The sequence below is a fragment of the Podarcis cretensis genome (genome assembly GCF_951804945.1).
Source record: "Podarcis cretensis genome assembly, chromosome: 14".
Classification (NCBI taxonomy): domain Eukaryota; kingdom Metazoa; phylum Chordata; class Lepidosauria; order Squamata; family Lacertidae; genus Podarcis; species Podarcis cretensis.
In genome coordinates, this window is record NC_137183.1 from 24,463,438 (window position 1) to 24,480,162 (window position 16,725).

Here is a 16,725-nt window from a genome sequence, read left to right on the forward strand (position 1 = left end):
CCTTCGACCCAGGCCAATCTTCCCAAAAGAGGAACCCCCCAAAACTATATTTAATTCTTCTTAGAGTCTCTCTCTCTCTCTCTCTCTCTCTCTCTCTCTCTCTCTCTCTCTGCTTGTATGTAAGAGAATTACAGTTCCTCTTGTTTTCGCTGCTGATATAATTATCAATACCTTTCAAAGGATGTCCCTTTCAGAAATCCTTCAGACACACGTCTCCCCTTCTGTGTTGTGAGAAGAAGGGAAAGCGGAGAGGAAAGATTTGGGGCGGGTGGGGGGCGTTTAAAGAAGAGAATTCCACCAGCTACAAATGGATTCAGTCTCCAGCCTCAGCATTATCCACCCCCCTCCTGCCTCCTTGCAGATCAGCCTTTCCAAAGTTTGACTGAAGTTATGAGGATATCTGAGGCTTTGCTATGGAGAGGTCAGAGGTGAAGACTATTTTAACCCTAAAAAAGCATGCCGGTTTCCCTACACCCAGAGTGAATGCTCCTGCCCCTCCTTACCCAAAAAGCAGAACAAAGCATGAATCGGATTTCACAAACACACACACACACACACACACACACACACACACACACACACACTTTAAAATCCCAGTCACATAAGATGGAAGCACCAAAGTATTGCGTTTAAGATCCTCTCTGTCCTCTCTCTCTCTCTCTCTCTCTCTCTCTCTCACCCCACACTCCAGTTTTTCCAAGGAACTGGCTGAGGGTTTTTTTTTTTGTCTTAGGGGGAATAGTGGGAGGGGGTGTTTGAATGGTATGAAAGGGACGAAGAAGGTCCCGGGCAATCGATTTTTCTTGTCCTCTCTGTCTTTTCGGATCAGTGCCTTTCAATGGGCATGGAGGTGCTCTTTCAGACACAAACTTGTGCTACATTTTCTGCCTGTATTCCTGCTAAATACAATAAAATGCTGGGCAGATTCTACACTGGCACTCACACAAATGCACAAACACACGCACATACACCTCTTCCACACCCTCTTTTCTTCTTCCTTTGGGTAGAAAGCCCTCTAATTAAATTGTTTGATATGCCCAGTCAAGACAGGGCAATTTAATATGCATTAGTATAAAGATATATTCTGCGAGGAAGCGTTTTTCTACTTTTCCTTATTAGCAAAAGGGTTTTTTTGGGGGGGGGAGGGAGGGAGGAAAGGGCTCCTTTTAAACATCCAGACATTGACAGAAGACGGTGCTTTAGTTCTCTTCACTCCCCCCCCCCCCCAATTCCTATTTTACCTGGCTGGAGCAGGATATTTATTTATTTATTTTTAAAGAGGGAACCCGCAGAATCTCGGCACGTACTCAAGTTCTTAAGAAACATGCCCTTTGTATTTCTAGCCTATTTGAACACCCCGGGGGCTTACTTCAGAGTTACCGCGCATAGGATCGGGCTGCAGGTCTCTCGGTGAGAAAGGAAGGTGTCGGTTTCGCAGCCCAAAAAGGCCTTCCGAAGGAGAAATTTGAGGATGAGTGTTTGCTTGTTCATTTTTTTTTCTTGGGGAATAATTGGGTTCCCTACCCCCTCCTACCCCTAAAGGCACTGGAAGTTACGCATTCTCACGACCATGTTCTGGGGTGGCGGTGGAAGAAAACCTAACTGCGTGGAAAGCATCGTCTCTATAATTATACGACGGCTCTAAGAACTGCAGGCACCTATACGTTTATTTATGTTTGTTTTAGACGCTCACGTCCTTATGTTATTCCAGACAAACATCTGTCAGCTGGGAGACTCCGTGCCTATCCTTACCGGAGAGAGACACAGATGACTATGATATATATTATCAACCCAACAACACAGAAATACTACGCTCCCGCTCCCCCGTAGTGAAAGATACACCGAGTGGGCATGATCCAAACAAATTTAACAGCATGTTCATGTTGCAGTCCCATGCACACTTCTTATGTGGGAATGAACCCCATTCAAGGGAATGCGCTGCAGGCGCCTTAATAGAAATCGTGAGAGCAATCTTATACTTGCCTAGTCAAGCTCGCTGAATTAAATGGGATTTACTCCCAGGTAAGCGGGTAAAGGACTGCAGCTTCAAGATGCCTTTCTTTCATTGTGCTTTTCTCTAACAGGACGCGAAAGCGTCTTAGCGTTGACTAGATCGCCTGTCTGTTTTTAGAGATACACTCTAGATTAATTTCGCCGCGTTCACACGAACCCTTTGGGTCCCATTCCCAGCAACACCAAAGCTATAGGTCTCCCAGGTGTTTCCCTATGCTTGGAAGGGCAGGGAAAGGCCTGTTCAGACATAGAACGAGCCTTTTACCCTAAGATCCTCCCTGGCCACAACATGTGCCTGTCCTGTCGTGTGAACAAACTGGCCTAACAATTTTCCTGCTTTACTGGAGCGTCTTATTCATTCTTATCCTAAACAGGCGGCGGCGGGGCAATCGTTTTAAGGCGATTTCTTCTTCCTTCTTGGGAAGGCAATAGTTGAATCGGTCTCCCTAGATGAGGTCAAAGAAAAGGTGGGCATATTTATCGGTGCGTGAAAGAGAGAGGGAGCATGACTGATGGACGGATGTGGAGAACGAGCGACAGATGCGACTAAAGAGATGGATCCATACTGCACGCATCTGAAGGACACGTGTACTTTTATTGCACGTCTGCATTTCAGGGGTAAACGCTTTAGAGCTCTGTGGAGCCAGGGGTCATATTTTACCTCGAGGAAGTGCTTCCTCGGCCCGCACCTGGATCACAACGGGAAACCATTTATACGGAAAAACCGCGATGCGACCCCACTCGCACTCCAGTGCTGAGCCACCCCCCCCCCCCCATCCCGTCCATTATTTACTTCACTGGGCATGAAAGTCACTGTGAGGCTGCAGATCCGGGAAGGTGATCTGGGGGGATTATTCCCAAGGAATCCAGCGGGAATGAGGGGGTGACTTCGATTGAAACACGCCCAGGTTCCTGACTCCTATAAGGGGAATAGATAGATAGATAGATAGATAGATAGGGACTGCCTGTCTGTCTATCCCAGCATGAATGGTATTTTTGATACCCGCGATTCCTTGCCCATTGTAGGTGGAACTTAAGTGGAAGTTTCGAAAACGCCTCCTATAAATTTAACTTGGCGTGCTCAGAATTATATATAAAATACCCCTCTCTCTGTGTGAGAGAGAAATTGTTCAGATAGAATCCCCCCCCCCCTCGGCCGCTGCGCCTTCAATTTGGCAAGCGCGGCGATTTCAGAGAGTTTTGTTCCCACTGCGGGAGCGTAACTTGCGCGCTCTTTTGCCGAAAGTTTAGGTTTGTTTTTTTTTGTTTGTTTGTTTTTTTAAAAGGAGGCCGGAGGGGGAGAATCGACAGAGAGAGAGGAGAACAATTTTCGTGTCGAGAGCAGGAAATGGAGTGGAAGAAAGAGAGAGGCGGAAAGTATCAGGGTCTGAGCCCCTCGCCGCGCTCTTTTCCCGATTGCGCTCCTGCGCCGCGCGCATTTCAGGCGCAATAAAGCCAGCAGACTTATTTCCAAGGAGCCGCACGTAGGATTGGTGGGGGGCAATCTCTCCCTCCCTCCCTGCTGTCCCTGCGCTATAAGAGAAGGAGACGTCTAAGGCAGACCTCACCTCTTGGACAGCCCCCCTCCCTTTGAGACTGGGCTAGCTCTATTGATCCAGAGGAGACGCTAGAGGTATCACCAGGCTAAATATTTACCGATCACACACAAACAGTCAGGTTACCCGAACGATTTTTCCCTCCCTCCCCTCCTTCTCTTTCTTCCTCCCCCCCTTTTTTTTTACTGCGCGGAGAGCGGAGTGGAAAGGGAGAGAGGGGGGCAAATCATTTTATTAGTGTGTATAAAGCAAAGAACACATTCTAAGCAGGAGTGTTTTAAGATGTGTCTTCAGCGGGATGAAAAGAGTTAGCGAAATCGATACGGAGTGATTAGGAGCTCCCGGAGTGTCACGGGTGTGGGGGGAGCGAGAGAGCGCAAGCGAGCTGTGAATTTCTTATATTTGCTAATCCCAGGTTAAGGGGAAAGAAGGAGAGCGCAACTCAAAGAAAGAGGAGTCTGGACGCGACGGCCGGAGATTTTCAGGCACGGTGGGGCGGGACGGGATGGATAGAAGAATGAAATCGAACCAGGACTGTAAAATGCTGGCACACATTTCCTTACCCGGATTCCCCCAACGCCTCCCCCATCTCCACCCGCGAAAGAGTCCCTCTTAGCTCGAGGAAGGCGAAAGAAAACCTGAAGGATTTCTCAATTAACCCTCTACGAAGCAAGCAATTGCATGTGTTTAATTCCCCCCCTCTCCCCAGTTATTAACCGTGTTTATGGCACGTTACGATGGTACTTGGAGGGTATCTACGTGTGGATAAAATATAAGGGGTTTGTGTTTGTGAGAGAGACCGTCACCCAAACATGTCAGAGAAGCCCAGGGGCTGGGATTGTCAACTCCTGGGGGTCCATTTGATGTCCGACTATTCCGCTGGTTAGGGTGGGGAGGCGGGCGCAGTAAATGGAGCGATTCAGATCGATTTGGAGAAGAGGGGCGTTTAAAGCTTGTGCCTTGGTTGAACTTTTCTCATTTTGCCCCAGTACATTTGCACTCCCCTTTCCACGAGAATGGCTGTGTCCGGGAGACAGAAGGTTGTGGAACTGATAAGATGGCTGGGATGTGGGATGGGAGTTGGTGCGTGTGTGCTCCTTTCAAAAGAAGGATCTTAATAAACGCACACCTCGACAACTTGAAGAGAGAGATGTTTGCTTCTCTTTCCACTCCTGGGGTGTCGTCATTTCAGCTCACGGAAAGGTAGCAGGAGCTGAAATGTACAGAGGGAGAACAGGCGGAGATCTTGTAAAAAACCCAAACCTCAACCCCCAAGCACAAACACACGTTTTCCGAAGGGATAGAAAGGTTGAACCGAGTCTTCACACGGCAGTTCTTTCAGAAAGTCAACTTATTTCCAAGGAAAGTTCTCTCAAAGTGGGGCAGTTTGGCTGAGGAGGCGTTTGTAAGAGAGAGACCCCCCCCCCGCCGCACTTCCCTTCGGGTAGACATTAGAGTTAAGAAGCTGGAGGGGGGCGGGTCAACTAACTGGCTACATGAATCGAAAGGGGGGGGAGAAGCCTTTCCGTAGACCTTGAGCTAAACTCCCCCCCCCATACAAATGATCTCCATCACCACATCAGGGGGTGGGGTGGGGAGTCAAATTTACCTCGATATTTTTTAATGGCTACTTTTTCAGAGTCTACAATGCTGGTTGGTTTAAATTCTACAGTTCTTAACAGTCCAACATTAATTTTTTTGTGTTAAAAAACCCACAAGAAAAAAAGAAAAAAGGGGGTGCGCACCGTCCATTCCCCTCTTTGACTAATTCGTTAGATTAGAGATAGGAAAAGTTTGACCTCAAAGGTCGGGAGCAGCTGGGTTTCATTAACTCTTGCTGCCCCAGCACAGAACCGAGGTTGAAACCCAAATTTAAAGCGGGGTGGAGGACGGAGGTGTGACTACGAGGTAGGTAATGTTTGAAATAAAATAATAAAATAGAAAGGGGGAAAGCTATGGTAGATAGTGGGTCTAATATCTGCAGGGTTTTATTTGGGGTTTGTGTGTGTGTTCCCCACCTGATTCTTGGAGTCTAGTTTAAATGTCTGGAAAGAGAAAACAACAACATTTATTATTAAGTTAAAGCAGAATTTAAAACAGGGCAGCCCAATCCTATGCACGTTTCCTCGAAAGTAAGTCCCACTAGGCTCCAAAGTACTCCCCTCACCCCCAGAATGTGCACAGGGTCGTAGCTTCCCCATCAATTAACTGCTGCCAGTTATAGATGCATTCCCTAATCAAAAATTTCAAAATGTGGATTTTAATTGGAGCTGTGAAAAGAAGAGAGAGAGAGAGAGAGATGTTCTGTGAAGCGATCTAAGCACATCTCTTGTTTCCTGAAATTCCTTCTAAGAGGTTAGGGGTGATGATGGTGGAATTGGGCCCCACAATATGAACTCTCTGCATCCTATAGCTGAGAAAGAAAGGAGAAAATACATCTTAATTCACAGGCCACCTTCATGTTACCCATCTGGAGTGATTCACATTTATTGCTGCACATTGGTATGTATTGCAATCAGTTAATTTGTTGATGAATCATGTAAAATCAGAAGCAACCCTTTAATGAGTTGGTAGCCAAAGATGGCAAGTACTTTTACAAGAGGACAGTCACAAGCAACCTTTCACACACAGGAAGTCTGCACAGATATAACTAGCATGCAGTAGAAATGTATGTGTGCATGCATGGTAAACATGCATATGTATAAAATACGTACAAATATACATGTATGTGTTTGCAGGTGAACTGTGCACTCATATAATATCTAAATGTGCAGATAGACACTTCCAGTACAAGATGTACTTAAGAACACACAACAAAACACACACCTCACAATCCTGTTCGTAAGATTGATAAAGAGGCTCATCGTGCAAAATAAGCAGACAAAAATGTGAATTTTAAAGGAAGCAGGAAAGTTGACCTCTACAGTTAACATAGCTGCAGCAATGGATGCACCCCCCCCCAGGAAGCCCTGGTCCAAAAAATGATTTAGCCTTAGGAGGAAGGGAAAATTTTTCTTTATGTAAAAGGGACAAATCAACTGCTGGAATATTTTTTTTGGTTTGAACCTTTTAAGCATCACTGCCTCCTCTACATTGAAGGTGTGTGTGTGTGAAAGAGAGAGAGAGAAACTGTAAACATCTATCTGTTCTGAGCCATAATTTTAGAATATTTTAACTGTTCTTATATTCTGAATTGATTCCTTGATTGCCATTTCATTAAAAAAACAAGTTGCATGTTTCAAGCCAGCAGGTTCTATAATGCACACACACAAAAATCATTGTACAGGAGCCATCATATTCCTATTTTAATGGTTTTCTCTCCCATCTGAAAAAGAGACCAACTATAAAGAAATGAATGCATGTTCAAATAAATAAATATGTTGACAAGTGAGATCCATATATACTAAAGGCATAGTCAAATTATTTTGATAGCTTCCTGTTATTTTTGACACAGGCATTCCAAGGACTAGTAACAATGAAACAGTTTCCAAATGTTTTCATTCAACTGAAAATGCCAGTTTTTGGGGAAAAAATTAAAATAACCCAGATTACAGAAACCTCTTCTTTCCTTTCCTTTCCTTTCCTTTCCTTTCCCATAACAAATATTTTCAATAACCTGACAACAAGGAAATTTTGTGGAGTCATTTCTGGTGGGGTTTTTTTTTGAAGCATATTCCCAAACTAAGGAACAAAATTGCCCCCAAACATGCAAAACAAGGGCTTTAAAAAAATCACATCCCTTAAAAAACAACAAAACAGAATCACTTTAGACTTCTCTGCATGTATCTATATTGCAAGCCAATGTTAAACAAATGGGAGCTCAAATTAATTCAATGTGACATTTTATTAGTTTCCAGGCCCTATGTTAAGGTTTATCTAAACAAAGAACTGGCATTTGGATCACACTATAAACCTGAACTGATCTATGGGCTGAAGCATAAAGGAGAAGCTCTCAGTCGAGAACCCATATGACTTTAACAGATAGAAAAAACAGCAACCCACAAAACCCACCACATATTAACGAGCCTTGTAATTATTAGCGCACCCTTGATCCTCTTGCCTGCAAGAGCCTAGGATTTCCTTGCAAAGATTTTAAGTGCCCCTTTAAGATGGTGTCTCCTAAAATGAGTTAAGACGAACTGCTCTCAAACAACAGTTGAATACTTGTCTAAAAGGGGATGTTTAAACTCTACTTGTTTGCCCATCTGCCCCCCTGCTCTCAAATTGACTTTTACTTGTCTCATTCCTCTTCCCAATGATGACACTAAGTTTGGTATCAAATATTATTTTCTGTGTTGCTGTTCTAAAAATAAAATAAGCAAACATTTATTTTCATAATCTTGCCTGTTTAAGTGGGGTAAATGGAATGAAGATCACATCACATTTAAGAGTTAGATCGCAACTGAAAAAAGCAGCTGTGAAGTACCAGAAACCATGAAAATGGTATCTGTGTTTGTCAGATAAGCTTGTTGTGAAAGTTGCAAAATACATTTTTGTGAAAAATGAAGTTTTAAACACCTCTCATAGGCATCTTTCCTTATGATCACCCCCCACCTAATAATACTACCAAAATCAACTTCCTCTATGCCAAAGGATCAATGTAGCTGTATGTATGTACTGTGTTATATACAGGCTGTCAACCAATTAAAAAATTGAGTCAATTAATAAGTTGCCTTTTCACTAGCTAATTGATTGATCAATGAAGTACATTGGCATGTTACCAAAAAAAGTCAAGGGGTCCCATTTTGACTTACTGAAAGAAGTGTGAAGAAATTTTCAGTGTTATAATCATTTCCTTCCACCCCCCCTTCCCTGTTATGGGGACAGAATAGAATCAAAATAGGCTAAAATAAATACTTAACTTTAACCTGTGTCCTTAATGATCAAAACTGGCCTCTACTTTAGTTAATTAATCTACCAATTAAACCAATATTCCAGTTAAAGCACATACACACTTGGTTAAAATAATCTCATCGATAACACCTCTCTATCCCACTCTTTCACCGTTTCATTCATTGCTTTAGATTCTGTATTCTAAGGTGTATTTCCAGAGATCTATTTATTTAGCAGAACACAACATTCTTTTGCGCCTCTACTGCACTTGTATGGGTGCATGATGCCCAGCACTGAGTCTCCCTGAGACTTAAGAAGGAGAACTCACAATAACATTTGTACATTTGGTAATTAAACACCTGCATCTTGCATTCTGAAAGTTGATCTTGCAAAGTTTGCCATTTTTCATCCACTGCAACTATTTTTGTTTAAAGGTTACATTTAAATATATCCACCTTGTTATGGCAACCACATTTCAACCTATTTTACAACCATGTTTGTGTTTAGTACAGTTCTGTGATTTTAAAGTCTCTCTCTCTCTCTCTCCCTCTCCCTCTCTCTCTTATGAAGCTTGTCCAATTTTAAAGGACATCATAATTTTTGGGGCCGGGGGAGGGATTTTTTTTACATTACTTGAAAGTCACATGCTTCTGTCATGGTGTACATTGTAGATGATCAGGGTATGGTTTTGCCATAATGTAGTGTTTACACCCCCCCCAAGCTCCTGTAATTTATCACTTTAAAAAAATCATCCTAATTTTGGCCCACTTCAAGCATCTGTATTTTCATCTTTTTGGGTTTTCATATAGAAGAGGAAATTGACAAGCTCACAGCCACATAATCTTAGAGCACGTCTGTTTTTGAAATAGAGGCTAGGGGTCAAAGGGCAGGGAGTTTTACTTTTATTATTATAATACTTTTAATAGTTTTAAGTTTCAGGGCAACAATGCAGTCATTTTGATAAGGGAGCTCATGTGTTTCTGTGACACATAAACCCCCCCTCTAAATAACAAAAAGAAGAAACTATACCCCTGCTAAATTAAAAAACAGGGCATATGTTAAGTATGGATCATATTATGGACTTCAAAATTCTTTGCCATTGCAGGGAAAGTCTCAAACATTTCCTGAACTCTGTATACAGCCTCAGAATAGAGGGTTTTGTTTTCAAAGTTGTTGACGAGCACCCTTTGGCATACTTAAAATGGAGACAATTTAAGTTCTAATCAGAGTAGATCCACTGAAGTTAATGAACCTAAGTTAGATTTGTCCATCAATTTCAGTGGTCTACATATATTGGCTATCACTTGATGTATTCAGCAACATACATTTTACTGACTGGTTAACTGAGGTTTCCTAAGCCATATGGGAGAGAACTTTTCCCTCATAAGCTGAAACACTATTTCATTTCTATGACATTTCATGGCTACCTGGTCTAGTAAGTCTTCATCCATTCTCTGCTGGGTCAACCAAATTTGAATCAGCAAAACTTGTCTTATAATTTCATTCATAAGGAAAATTCTATGATGCCAACAATGACGGTTTGTAAGTTGCAAGAAAGGAGAGATCTTTCAATTTTAATGCTATGGTCCTTGCGTTGTGTTTTCAGATCCTATTAATTTATTTTAAACCAGTAACATCCCATTGGTAAACCACAGGGCTTCATGAGCCAGCAAACAAGCATATATATCAAAATGGAACCTAAACACACCCAAAACTAAAAGAAGCATCAAAGCCTGCTAAAAGCAGCAGAGAAGAAGGAGTGCTGTTTTCAGATTCTTTGTAAAAGTGATGGTGCCATAGGAAACTGCTTTATTCGGAGTCATCCTATTGGTCCATCTAGCTTATTAGTATCAACACTGACTGGCAGTGGTTCTCCACTGTTTCAAACAGAGAGTATTCACAGCCCTACCTGACAATGCTGGGCTTGGAAATTGGGACATTCTGGGGGCAAGGACAATGCTTTATCACTGAACTATGGCTCTTACCCTGATGGCAAGTCAAGGGAAGGGTGTTCCAGAGCTTATGCACCACAACCAAAAACTCCATTCTCTTCACTGATGTCCATCTCACTCCATTCTTTCTGAATAACCTCTTAATGATCTGGAAAACTCACATGTGTACACGACTCTCTGGGTACCTTCATTCAAAGCCTTTTAGGGCTTGTGCATATGCAGGTGATATGTTAGTACAGTATGTGTTTGTAGTGTTTTTTCAGAGGGTTGTACTAGCTAGATGAACCTTGGGATATCTTACAACTCTGCAAGTCTATGATTCTATGTACCTGATATTTCACCCAAGTTCATGGACTTCTTAACTGGAAGAGTCCCTCAAATGGAAGAGGATGCTTTCACCCTGGTATGCCCCCCCCCTTTATCACATACACAGCTCAACAAGACAACGACAAGAATCCACCAAAAGCATACAGATCAATATGGCTAACCTGATTAAAAAACACCCACCCCACTCACACATGAAAACAAAGTTCACCACAGCCAATCACAAACAACCACACCCTAGGCGAACCCCAACCTCTCTCACCACCAAAGGAACACAAGTGAATAGTAAAGAGAACCCGCACAAGCGACACTGACACAAAACCCCACACATTAAGTAAAATAGAAACATTGCCACCCGACTCCACCCCCACTCACCATGGCCCCCTCCACCTCTTTCCCCCTTTTCTTCCTAATGTAACACTAATGTCTCAACAAATGAAACTGATCTGTAGAAAATGTAACTTGCAAAAAGAGACATTGCACATACTTTTGTGAACCAAGAAATCTTTAATAAAAATACATTTTAAAAAATACACTGGGAAAGTCCCTTGCTACCAGAGTCTGTGGTGGTCCATGCATATAGAAAATAACCTATAGACTAGAACGGAGTGTCTCCAGAGAATATAGGGGGCCCTTCCTGTTCTAGGGTGCAGCCCAGGAGTTTGGGACCTCTTTATCAACCTAAGTGACCAGAGTGGTGATGCAAACAGAACAGTCTCCTCCTGCATCTTTAGTAGGAGCAAATAAGCTTTGTCTTTGCTAATCTTTGCTCCCTGAGCTACTTATTGTAGGGTCCCTTAATAAGATTCAGAGCAACCTCTGGATTCCCCAAACGGCTGTCTGAAAACTTCTGGCTAAGCCAGGTGACCACTTTGACAACATCTAGGTCTCTCCCAGCCATTTTCAGAAAGAGGATCACATTCTGCCCCCCCCTTCTCATATTTTGTTGAAGAGGTAGTGTTTGTTTGTTTGTTATGCTCCTACACATCAAATTAGAAAAAGCACAAAGATTTCTGTGATCTGCAGTTGAAGGCAACTCAACAGAGAAAAATAAAAATTTCAGAAGCAAGGATGGGCGATTATAGAGAATTTATTGAGTGGCGTATTTATTGTGGGATTAATTTTTTGGGGTGGGTGGGAGGCAAAGCTGTGACTGGAGGGCAGGAGAAACACCGGCTGTCCCCCCCCTTCTCAAGGCGTTGCTAACTTTTATGATATTTCTCCCCGCACTCTCTCTCTCTCTCTCTCTCTCTCTCTCTCTCTCTCTCTCTCTCCTTTCTACTATCTGCCTTTGTGCCTTCAGGGGCAGTGAAAGAAGACTGCCGATTCTAGATTGCTTTCAGAGTTTGCTTTGCTGATGATGGATTACCATGTCAATTTAAACAGCATAGGATTAATTTGTTTCAATGATTTCTCTTTAGGCTGAATGCCAGCCTTTTTCCCCTTCTTGTTGTTGCTTTCTATCTCTCCCTTTGCTCTTCAGAATAAGAATAAGAAAAAAAAAAATGCTGTCCACCACCAAATCCCTTTCAATGCCCCCCCCCCCCCCCGTTCTAAAAAAGGGGACAATAATAGAAATGGACAAGTTAGGTGTAAAGTTGCAATACAGTCGCAGGTTTGAGTGTGTGTTTTTATCTCATTTGCAAAGGCTGAAGCCTCCTGTCAGTCACATTAAAATGAAATTGGATCTAACATTTATTCAATAAATACTTCTCTTGTAGGTAATCCAGAGCAGAGTGCTTTTGACACACAAGGACTTAATTTATCTCAGATAAGAAGTTATTAATATGGTACATTTAAACTTGCCACCTACAGTAAGGTCATTCAGATCTTTAATGTGATTCAGAAAAACGGGTTTGAGGGGAAGAAGGGGACCAAGTTTGAGATGGCATTCTATGTGTCCGCAGTGGGAGGGAAACACAATAGTTAGTGCCAGGGAAATAAGGTCCTATAGTGGAAACATTGACCATCATTTCTGCTCAGCCTGAGTTTGTTGGAGAGTTCATTGCTTTTGAACCTGACTTTTCCATCTGCAAAGCAGGAATGATAGGAACATAAGGAGACTGCCTTACACCCAGTCAGATCATTGGCCCATCTAGTTCAGTACTGTCCACACTGACTGTCAGCATCTCTCCAGGGTTTCAGGCAGGGGACATTGCCTGGTCTTCCTGAAGATCCTTGGGGTTCTATCTGGGACCTTATGCATGTAAAGCACATGCTTTACCACTGAGCTATAGCCCTTCCTCAAGAAGTCAGGAGGCTGTATTATTTGCTGGTCAAACAGTTTGTCCATCTAGCTTGGTACTGTATACTCCAGGTGTGAGGAACCTCTGATCTTCCAGATGTCACTGAACTACAATTCCCATCAACATGGGGAACGGCCAGGGTTGATGAGAGTTGTAGTTCAGCTACATCTTGGCAGGCTAATCTCCCCACACACCAGAATCAGCTCTCCTTGAATCCCCAAATGAATCTTTTCCAGTCTCCTACCTGGAGATTTTGGACATCAGACCTGGGACCTTTTGGGTGCAAAGCTCCTGTTCTGTCACCGAGCCACAGGCCTTCACTGAATGTTGCTTCCACCCTACTCTGTATAAATGTCGGATCTGTATAAAATGTAGTGGGCGAATCTTGCAGCCTGCCAAGACATATATTGTATGTACCAGAAGGTTCTTATGGCAACCAGACAAGCTGCTTCAAAATCAACCCAATAGGTGCAACGTGGGCTTTTACACTTTTGTGTAACAATGCATTTATGTATAAAAATTTTCAGGCACCTCCATAGGCATGATGAGGTGGTTAAAAGATCAGAAGCAGGAAAGCTAGCTTAAGTGATCTTAGAAATGCGTTGGAGGAGAGAAGCATATCATTTGGAAGGGTGACAGTCAACTTCCCCCAACCTGGTGGCCTCCAGATGTTTGGACTACAACTCCCACCAGCCCCAGAGCTGTGTTTGTTGGGGCAGAGGAAAGCGGTATTCTAAAACATCTGGAAGGCACCAGGTTGGGGAAGAGTGGCTGAACTAAAGCCCATTCTGCTTATTTATTTGATCAATTAACAACGTCTCACATCGTATGATGTAGCCACCTTTATTAATGATTTAAGTAAGTGTATTTATATCCCCCTTTCTCCCACGTTGGTCTTCAAGGCAGCTTACAATTATTATTTTTTTTAAGAAAATCATAATAAAATACAAAGTTAGAAAAACAAACTAGTTAAAAGCAATAGTTAAAATACAGTACACTAAAACACATTTAAAACAAGCATCAAAGTACAGTTTTCCCTGAGAGAAGTAAAATGGTCAGCTTTGTATTATGATCATTCTACTTTGCTGAAGCTAAGGTTTGCCTGGGTCATATCAGTTCTTAGATAAGTGATTACCTAGGGACTCCCTTGTGTGGCACCTTGGGTTCTGTTGAAGAAAAGTGGGATTGGAACACAGGATCACGGGAAACGGCTTTATGCCAAATCAGACAACTGGCCAAACTAGCTCAGTGTTGTCAACATTGACTGGCAAAGGGTCTTCAGGGTTTCAGGCAAGGTTCTCTCCCAGACCTATCTGGAGATGCAGGGAATTGAACCTGCGACCTTCTGCCTGCAAAGCAGATGCTCTACCACTGAGCCATCTACTATCTTCTCTGTAGATTGAGAAGATGACTGGAGGGCAGGCTGGTTTCACGCAAGAAGTCTTGGTCCCAAGTTGTTGAGGCCATTGTATGCTAACAACAAAGCATATGAAGCATATCCTAGTAAGTTGATGTCACAGACAACAAATGGAGGAGGAACTTTCTGGTTCACCTCTCATCACCATGCAGTACAATCTCATGCATAATTACTTTCGGAAATAGATCTAACAGTTTCCTGGGGGGGTTACTTCTGAGTAAGTGTGTTCAGGATTGTGGTCTTGGCTACTTCATGATGTGAAGTCTTGTTGATGAAGATAATCTACTTATATAAAACAAATAACGATGCCAGTTAAAGTTATTTTTCCCATTTATCCTAGGAATTCCTGAGGATGGTTCTAATGGAAAGGCCATGTGACAGTGCCACATGTTTTCTAGAAAAAAGGAAGAAAGCAAGCACAAAGAACTGTTGACAGACTTGCCCAGGGGAGCATTTTCTCCACATGGTATAGAAATCTGCCCCACCTTCATGTGCAGAAGGTAACGTTTGCATAGGTTACACATCTTTGTGTATGTGTGTACGTAGAGGAGAAAGACTGCATGAATCAAATTTGTGGACCATATAGGCATATGCAAAGAACACACGAGGCCCATGCAGATGTTCAGAATCCATGGTAATGAAGGCATGGGGAGAAGGGATTGTGCCTTTTGCGCAAGTTCCTGGTGAGCACGTATTTGTCCGAAAGCCTGACTGCTGCACTAAATGCACACAAGCTCTCTCTGAGCAACCAAGAACCTTGCAGAAGGCAGTGCCCTCAGTTGCACATATAGTAGGACATTATGTGGATGCAGGAGGTGTGATCCCATCCACCTCACATGCATAAGAACATAAGAAGAGTCTGCTGGACTAATCTAGTCCAGCCAATGACTAGTCTAGTCCAGCATCCTGTTCTCACAGTGGCCTGTGGGAAATCAGCAAGCAGGACCTGACTAGGTGACGTTGGGTTGGTCACTACCTCTCTGCTTAACCTACCTCATAGGGTTGTTGCACAGATGAAAAATAAATGGGAGGGAAGAACCATGTACACCACTTTGAGCTCATTAAAGGAAATGTGGCATATAACTGTGATTCACAAATAAAAGGAAAAGAGCCTTCAACAATGAGCCCACACATTGCTCATTGGTGTGATGGGTGTTAACACAAGAGTGTCCCTAGTTTCTTAAGTAAAATCCCCATTGAGCACGGAGGGATTTATTTCAATGTAAACATGTAGTGCATCAGGCTACCTAAGACCAGAAGAAGAGTTCTGCTGGATCAGGCCAAAGCCCATTTAGTCCAACACCCTGTTCTCAAAGCAGCCAGTCAGAAGCCACAATGGGAAAGTCCACAAGCAGGACTGAGGGCAGCGCTCCCATGGTTCCCAACAACTGGTTTTCAGAGGCATACTGCCTCCAACACAGTAGGTAGAATATAGCCTGGAGGCTAGTAACCATTGACAGCCTGAGTGGGAGAGGATATCAAAAGACAGATCAAGGGAAGGAAGAAAAGGAAAGAAGAGAGAAGAAAAGAAAAAGGAAGTCATGGTGTACGTGGGGGGTGTCTTCTTCCAAAGTACTTGACCCACCCAGACAATTTTCCATGTCTAGTTTCCTCTGCTAACAAACTAACAAACTCCAAATGACCCCATTTAAATTCTGAGGGGTCTTTGGCAAAACACACACAGCCATTTTGCGCCCATCTTGTTTGCCCACCACGAGGATCCCAGAGCATAATCCATCTTTAAATATTATGGGTCTAATTTGACTGAGCAATATTTGTTCGCGTGTTGGCAGCTAATGTAAGGAAAACAAAAAAGGGGGAATCCCGGGAGTTGTACAGTTGGGATCTGCATGGCCGCATTAACCTCGAGTCGCTTCCTGTAGCGGAGTCGGAGCTTAGGACTCAAGTGGCGCTTGACAGATGTGTGTTAAAAATGGATAAACTAGGAAGGGAAGGTTTTGAATTCTCGACACTCATCTTAACCTTACGCTACTAGTAAATCACAGTGTTCCAGAGGCCTCGTTTCAGATATCGCCTTACAATATATTTTGCATCTTTCTCCTCCCGCCCTCCACCCACTAAAATGGAGCGTCATGATGAATGGACACAGCAGGGTTTGGTGCGCTGTCTCAGTGATCGCAACTGTACAGGTTAGTGGCTGAATTCCACAATTTAATTTCTCCCAGCTTTTCATTTTAGTCCTGTTTGAAACCAGAAAGAAAAGCCACCCCCACAAAACCAGCATTTTTCTCCCAGCACAGTGTATGAAGGGTGCAATTTCACATTTTAGGAGTTCTTATCAAATTTAAACGGTGCTTTGGATGTAGTCAAAATTAAATGCCCTGAAAGCAGTATATTTTAATTCCCCTGCTTCATATTTCATC

The 16,725-nt window shown here is 43.0% G+C and overlaps 1 long non-coding RNA gene across 11 annotated transcripts in view; it reads left to right on the plus strand.

Annotated features, from left to right (window-relative positions):
• LOC307203526 overlaps nucleotides 1-16,725 on the plus strand; it is a 65,085-nt gene that overhangs the window by 6,240 nt on the left and 42,120 nt on the right. For 7 of the 11 annotated variants that reach the window (XR_013833235.1, XR_013833239.1, XR_013833240.1 and 4 more), the window contains one exon: nucleotides 14,682-16,491. This is a non-coding gene — a long non-coding RNA (uncharacterized lncRNA). The remainder of the gene's footprint in view (nucleotides 1-14,681; nucleotides 16,492-16,725) is intronic. The other 4 variants (XR_013833236.1, XR_013833237.1, XR_013833238.1 and 1 more) reach the window with 1 other exon arrangement.